At 70.3% G+C, this 7,063-nt stretch overlaps 2 non-coding genes across 2 annotated transcripts; both read left to right on the top strand.

Annotated features, from left to right (window-relative positions):
• Positions 1 to 2,674: 2,674 nt before the first annotated feature.
• Positions 2,675 to 2,793, top strand: LOC139043776 (5S ribosomal RNA). Its single transcript, XR_011500842.1, has one exon. It is a non-coding gene; the product is annotated as a 5S ribosomal RNA (ribosomal RNA).
• A 4,151-nt stretch (positions 2,794 to 6,944) lies between these two features.
• Positions 6,945 to 7,063, top strand: LOC139043780 (5S ribosomal RNA). Its single transcript, XR_011500846.1, has one exon. It is a non-coding gene; the product is annotated as a 5S ribosomal RNA (ribosomal RNA).

The raw sequence follows: 7,063 nt of genomic DNA on the forward strand, positions 1-7,063 counted from the left end.
CATACTCGCTCGCTGTGGAAAAATGGGGACATCCCGGTCAAAGCAGGACGAGAGAGGACCCAAAGCTCCCTCCTCTCCCCGTTCAGCCATCGTCGTCCTGGGAGGGAGTCTCTTCGCGGTTCGCTTCTCCTGCCGGCCCCGTTTCCCCTCCTGCCAACCCAGCGCCTCTCTCGCCTGCTCCTCGCTTCCTCGGGCTGCGGGCTGCGGGCTGCGGGATGGGGGAGGGGGGGGGTGCGGTGCGCGTCGCTCCCTGCCAGCTCGTGCCCGGGTGGTTCTGACGGGTCCCCGGATCTGATCTCCGAGGAGCACCTTCTGCGGGGAGAAGCGGGACTGCGTCCCTGTCAGTTTCCCGGAGCGCGGGACCGGAGCCTTGCCCCGAAACGCAGGCTCGGGAGACCGAAGTCCTGAGCTGAAACCCAAGGGGCGCCGTCTCCCGCGAGTGACGTGCCCTCCCTGAGCTGCGCTTTCCTCCTCTGGTGCGAGGGGGTCCTGGCGTTCGTGCCTCCTTGCGGGGGCGAGTGCTGGTGAGAACGCAAGCGGGAAATACGGAGCAGACCGCTCAGCACGGAGCGCGGCCTCGGTGGGGGCCCGGGCCTCGGCCGCCGTCCTTCCCCACGAGCCTACTTCTTGCCGCCGAGGCTCATCCAGCACCCAGGGATCGATCGCCTGGCTGCTTCCGGCCAGACACTCTCCTAGGTGCTGGCCACCCAGCAGCCGAGAACGCGGGTGCCAATCTCGGCCTCCGGGCGTTCGCCTCCTCGCCTCTGGGCCGCAAGACCAGCGGTGTGCCTACGCATGCCGGCCAGAGGTGGCAGAACCTGACGAGGACACGTGCCGTGGAAAATGGAGAGCTTGGCGCCCCGGAGGGCCTCGTCGGACGTCTGTGGATGGCCGTCGCTCTCTTTGCCGAAGCCCCGCCCCCTGCCCATCTTCTCTCCGTCCCAGGGTCCCCTTTCCAGTGGGACGCAAGAAGGCCCACAGGGCCCAAACGCTGGAGACGGGCAGCGCACACAGCGCGCCCTGGGTCCCGGGGGGTGCGGCGGGAAAGCCTTGCGGCACAGAACCCTGAAGCCCAGAGGTCTCGAGACAGGGAGAGCCGGGACGTCGGCAGGCACCGACGGGCCTTCGGACGCGACTCTTCCTCCCCGTCATCACACCGTGCTGCTCCTCCTCCGTCCTGGGCGCGAGCGCGCTCTTGGGAAGACGGAGGCGCCTTCGTCGGTGACCTAGCGGGCGGGAGATCCCGGGCAACGTCCCCAGCGGCACTTGAGCAGAACGGGGACGCTGCGGTCGGTCGTCGGGGAGGGGCTTCTACATGTCTGGTAGATGGAGCTGCTTTCTCGTGCCAAGTTCTCTGGGCCCTGACTTTTCTGCCTGCTCCTTCTATCAACTCAGTAAGGTCGGGGGTGCCCGGCAGAAAGAGGAAAAGAGCCAGAGCGAAGAAGCGGAGAGAAAGGAACACACAAACCCGGAGCACACACACACACAGGCACACAGACACACAGGCGCGCGCGCGCGCGCGCGCACACACACACACACACACACACACACGCCTACACACCCACTCGCACAACCCGCACAAGCACACGCACACGCAAGCGCAGACAGAGCGCGCCAGCGAGCTCCGGTGCCTGCCTGTGGTTCCTGGGCGATGGCGGGGCAGCGATGCCGGGAGCCCGGGACTCCTGAGAGCCTGTCTGCGCGGCCTAGGGCCCCAGGGGTGATCGCCAGCCCCGGGGCCCCTGCCTCCTGGCCCGGGCCCAGCTCCAGCACCACCGCCCTCCTGGGGGGGAAGCGAGCTCTTGGGCAGAGCCTCTCTGGGTCAGGGTGGGTGTCTGTCTAGGTCCGTGTCTTGGATCCTCTCCGTGTCGCCGTTTCTCTGGTTTCTCCGTGTCTCTGTCTCTGTCTCTGTCTCTGGGTCTCTGGGCTGGCGCCAGCAGGAGCTGTCCAGGGTCCCCGCGAGGGGCGGGTTGGGGGCGGGGTGCGGTCTCCTGGGCGGCGCTGGCGGGGGGAAGTGTGGCCGCCCCGCCTCCCCGCTCCCTCAGGGGCAGCGCGGCGGGCTTCCGCTGACGCCCTCTGGTCGCGCCGGTGGCTCCGCCTGGGTTTGGGCAAGTCGGGGCCCGGCCGGCGCCGCAGAGGTCAGGGCTCCCGCTGGGAGGCCCTCGGGCCGGAGGGGACTCAGAGGAGCACGGGCCCGGCGGCCCGACGCCCCGACGCCTCGGGCCAAGTGCCCCGCGCCACCCCCCTCCCAGCAGCCGCATCTCCTGCGACCCATCGCCGGATCCGAGCGGCCAGGGCGGCCTGGAGTGTTCCCGGGCCGCGAGGGGAGAGCGCCCAGCCAGGCGCCCCGCCCCCATCCCCGCCCCCACCGCCGCCCCCACCACCCCTCGTTTCCCACCGCCGCCCGCCCCGCCCCGCCTCCTCGCACCCCGGGCTGCTCCAGGCCTCCGCGCCCTGGGAGGGCAGCAGGGCGGGGCAGCGCAGGGTTTGGCTGCCCGCTGGCCGCGCCCGAGGCGGCCGCGGCGGGAGGCAGCAGCGGGAGGAAGGCGGCAGGCCGGGCGCGGGCGCAGGGGGCGCCGGCGGCGGGTGCGCGTCACAGAGGCCTGGGCGCGCGCGAGCCGCGGGCCGGGCGACGCGGCGCGGCTTCTTAGGGGCGCCGGCGGCAGGCGCCAGCGTCTACGGCCATACCACCCTGAACGCGCCCGATCTCGTCTGATCTCGGAAGCTAAGCAGGGTCGGGCCTGGTTAGTACTTGGATGGGAGACCGCCTGGGAATACCGGGTGCTGTAGGCTTTTGCCTCCCTCGCCTTTTGCCGCCGGCCGGGCGCGGCTCCCTCCGCGCTCCTGCCGCCCCTCCTCCGTCTGCGGCCTCCGGCCTCCGTCCTCCGCGGACGCCCCCCACCCCTCCAGCCAGCCCGACCCCCCCCACCCTCCCCCTCCCCTCCCGCCCCCCTCCGCACCGCGGGCCCGCCGGCGCCGCCCATGGGCAGGGCCCAACCCCTCCCCGCCACAGCCCAACCCTTCCAGCTCGCGGCCCCACCCCAACCCAGGGCCAATCGGGGCCAGCCCGGCGGGACCGGGACCCGGGACGGGACCGGGACCGGACCGGGACCGGGACCCCGACGCCGCACACGCCGCCGGCCGGCTCCCTCTGGCCTCGGCCTCTTCCCACCCGCTCGGCTCCCGCTCCGGTGACACCCCAGCCCTTCCCTCGGCGCCCCGCCCCCGCCGCCCCAGCCGCCGGGTAGAGTCGTCCTGTCAGGTGGAACGGATTCCACGGCGGTGCCGGGAGGCCCAAACGGGTCCCAAAGCGACCAGCCCCGCCCACCGAGGAAAGGCACCTGGTCAGGCTTTTCCAGACACCGCCCGCTTCTCCAAGGACAGGGCGGACTGGGTTAGAGAGGAGCGTCTCGGGCACCTCACCCAAGACGGGATGGCTTCTGCCTTTGCTGGCGTCTCTGCCGCTGCAGGTCATCTTCTAAAACCTGGTACCCGCTTGCTTGTCCTTGAGAGGCTCATTCACAATCAACACTCCTTTCCCGACCTAAGTTTGTCCCTGTCAGTTTGTCTCGCTTTTCCTTCCAGAAGCCCCCTTCCCGGGGTGGGGGGGAGGGGGGGAGGTGGTGGTGGTGGGGGGGGGGGTAGGGGGGTGGGTGGGTCTGAGTTTCAAGCTCCACCTGACTAGGATCCCATTCTGCTTTCGCCTTCGGGCGGTCCTGCCTCGCTTGGAAACGCTGCTACGTTGCTCCTGGTGGATGAGCTTGCGTTCGTTTTGAGTTTGAGAACGCTGGATGCAAAGACGAGGAGTCTTGATGGCTGAGGCTTTTGGTGTCCCCTCACTCGGGGGCCTCCCTCTCTTCCGCCTCCCCCCGCCTCCCCACCCACCCCCTCACACCCGACCCCTACCACCCCAGGGCCCCGGCCGGGCCCCGCCCCTCCAGGCCGCATCTGTCAGAGGGAGTTGAAAAGCCTCCTGACAGGACACGTCCTCCCTCAGCAGCCAGCCCTTCCTGGCTCCCTGGCTTCAGCTTTCCGTTCGCGTGGCTCGGGCAGCCTTTCGCATCTTCTTTGCACCTGCCTGTGTTTGCAACAGAGGACCGTGGCCAAGGGATCCAGGAAACCGGGAGGAGAGCTGGCTTCCGGGGAGGCGAATGGGAAGGACAGGGAGGCAGAGAGGGAGCCTTGCCTCAGAGAACGGACTTTGAACCCCCGAAGGGAAAAGTCCTCCAGATAAATCACGTCTTCCCCACCGAATCCAAGAGCCATACTCGCTCGCTGTGGAAAAATGGGGACATCCCGGTCAAAGCAGGACGAGAGAGGACCCAAAGCTCCCTCCTCTCCCCGTTCAGCCATCGTCGTCCTGGGAGGGAGTCTCTTCGCGGTTCGCTTCTCCTGCCGGCCCCGTTTCCCCTCCTGCCAACCCAGCGCCTCTCTCGCCTGCTCCTCGCTTCCTCGGGCTGCGGGCTGCGGGCTGCGGGATGGGGGAGGGGGGGGGTGCGGTGCGCGTCGCTCCCTGCCAGCTCGTGCCCGGGGTGGTTCTGACGGGTCCCCGGATCTGATCTCCGAGGAGCACCTTCTGCGGGGAGAAGCGGGACTGCGTCCCTGTCAGTTTCCCGGAGCGCGGGACCGGAGCCTTGCCCCGAAACGCAGGCTCGGGAGACCGAAGTCCTGAGCTGAAACCCAAGGGGCGCCGTCTCCCGCGAGTGACGTGCCCTCCCTGAGCTGCGCTTTCCTCCTCTGGTGCGAGGGGGTCCTGGCGTTCGTGCCTCCTTGCGGGGGCGAGTGCTGGTGAGAACGCAAGCGGGAAATACGGAGCAGACCGCTCAGCACGGAGCGCGGCCTCGGTGGGGGCCCGGGCCTCGGCCGCCGTCCTTCCCCACGAGCCTACTTCTTGCCGCCGAGGCTCATCCAGCACCCAGGGATCGATCGCCTGGCTGCTTCCGGCCAGACACTCTCCTAGGTGCTGGCCACCCAGCAGCCGAGAACGCGGGTGCCAATCTCGGCCTCCGGGGCGTTCGCCTCCTCGCCTCTGGGGCCGCAAGACCAGCGGTGTGCCTACGCATGCCGGCCAGAGGTGGCAGAACCTGACGAGGACACGTGCCGTGGAAAATGGAGAGCTTGGCGCCCCGGAGGGCCTCGTCGGACGTCTGTGGATGGCCGTCGCTCTCTTTGCCGAAGCCCGCCCCCTGCCCATCTTCTCTCCGTCCCAGGGTCCCCTTTCCAGTGGGACGCAAGAAGGCCCACAGGGCCCAAACGCTGGAGACGGGCAGCGCACACAGCGCGCCCTGGGTCCCGGGGGGTGCGGCGGGAAAGCCTTGCGGCACAGAACCCTGAAGCCCAGAGGTCTCGAGACAGGGAGAGCCGGGACGTCGGCAGGCACCGACGGGCCTTCGGACGCGACTCTTCCTCCCCGTCATCACACCGTGCTGCTCCTCCCTCCGTCCTGGGCGCGAGCGCGCTCTTGGGAAGACGGAGGCGCCTTCGTCGGTGACCTAGCGGGCGGGAGATCCCGGGCAACGTCCCCAGCGGCACTTGAGCAGAACGGGGACGCTGCGGTCGGTCGTCGGGGAGGGGCTTCTACATGTCTGGTAGATGGAGCTGCTTTCTCGTGCCAAGTTCTCTGGGCCCTGACTTTTCTGCCTGCTCCTTCTATCAACTCAGTAAGGTCGGGGGTGCCCGGCAGAAAGAGGAAAAGAGCCAGAGCGAAGAAGCGGAGAGAAAGGAACACACAAACCCGGACGCACACACACACACAGGCACACAGACACACAGGCGCGCGCGCGCGCGCGCGCACACACACACACACACACACACACACGCCTACACACCCACTCGCACAACCCGCACAAGCACACGCACACGCAAGCGCAGACAGAGCGCGCCAGCGAGCTCCGGTGCCTGCCTGTGGTTCCTGGGCGATGGCGGGGCAGCGATGCCGGGAGCCCGGGACTCCTGAGAGCCTGTCTGCGCGGCCTAGGGCCCCAGGGGTGATCGCCAGCCCCGGGGCCCCTGCCTCCTGGCCCGGGCCCAGCTCCAGCACCACCGCCCTCCTGGGGGGGAAGCGAGCTCTTGGGCAGAGCCTCTCTGGGTCAGGGTGGGTGTCTGTCTAGGTCCGTGTCTTGGATCCTCTCCGTGTCGCCGTTTCTCTGTTTCTCCGTGTCTCTGTCTCTGTCTCTGTCTCTGGGTCTCTGGGCTGGCGCCAGCAGGAGCTGTCCAGGGTCCCCGCGAGGGGCGGGTTGGGGGCGGGGTGCCGGTCTCCTGGGCGGCGCTGGCGGGGGGGAAGTGTGGCCGCCCCGCCTCCCCGCTCCCTCAGGGGCAGCGCGGCGGGCTTCCGCTGACGCCCTCTGGTCGCGCCGGTGGCTCCGCCTGGGTTTGGGCAAGTCGGGGCCCGGCCGGCGCCGCAGAGGTCAGGGCTCCCGCTGGGAGGCCCCTCGGGCCGGAGGGGACTCAGAGGAGCACGGGCCCGGCGGCCCGACGCCCCGACGCCTCGGGCCAAGTGCCCCGCGCCACCCCCCTCCCAGCAGCCGCATCTCCTGCGACCCATCGCCGGATCCGAGCGGCCAGGGCGGCCTGGAGTGTTCCCGGGCCGCGAGGGGAGAGCGCCCAGCCAGGCGCCCCGCCCCCATCCCCGCCCCCACCGCCGCCCCCACCACCCCTCGTTTCCCACCGCCGCCCGCCCCGCCCCGCCTCCTCGCACCCCGGGCTGCTCCAGGCCTCCGCGCCCTGGGAGGGCAGCAGGGCGGGGCAGCGCAGGGTTTGGCTGGCCCGCTGGCCGCGCCCGAGGCGGCCGCGGCGGGAGGCAGCAGCGGGAGGAAGGCGGCAGGCCGGGCGCGGGCGCAGGGGGCGCCGGCGGCGGGTGCGCGTCACAGAGGCCTGGGCGCGCGCGAGCCGCGGGCCGGGCGACGCGGCGCGGCTTCTTAGGGGCGCCGGCGGCAGGCGCCAGCGTCTACGGCCATACCACCCTGAACGCGCCCGATCTCGTCTGATCTCGGAAGCTAAGCAGGGTCGGGCCTGGTTAGTACTTGGATGGGAGACCGCCTGGGAATACCGGGTGCTGTAGGCT

This window comes from Equus asinus, unplaced genomic scaffold, assembly GCF_041296235.1.
Source record: "Equus asinus isolate D_3611 breed Donkey unplaced genomic scaffold, EquAss-T2T_v2 contig_36, whole genome shotgun sequence".
Lineage (NCBI taxonomy): Eukaryota > Metazoa > Chordata > Mammalia > Perissodactyla > Equidae > Equus > Equus asinus.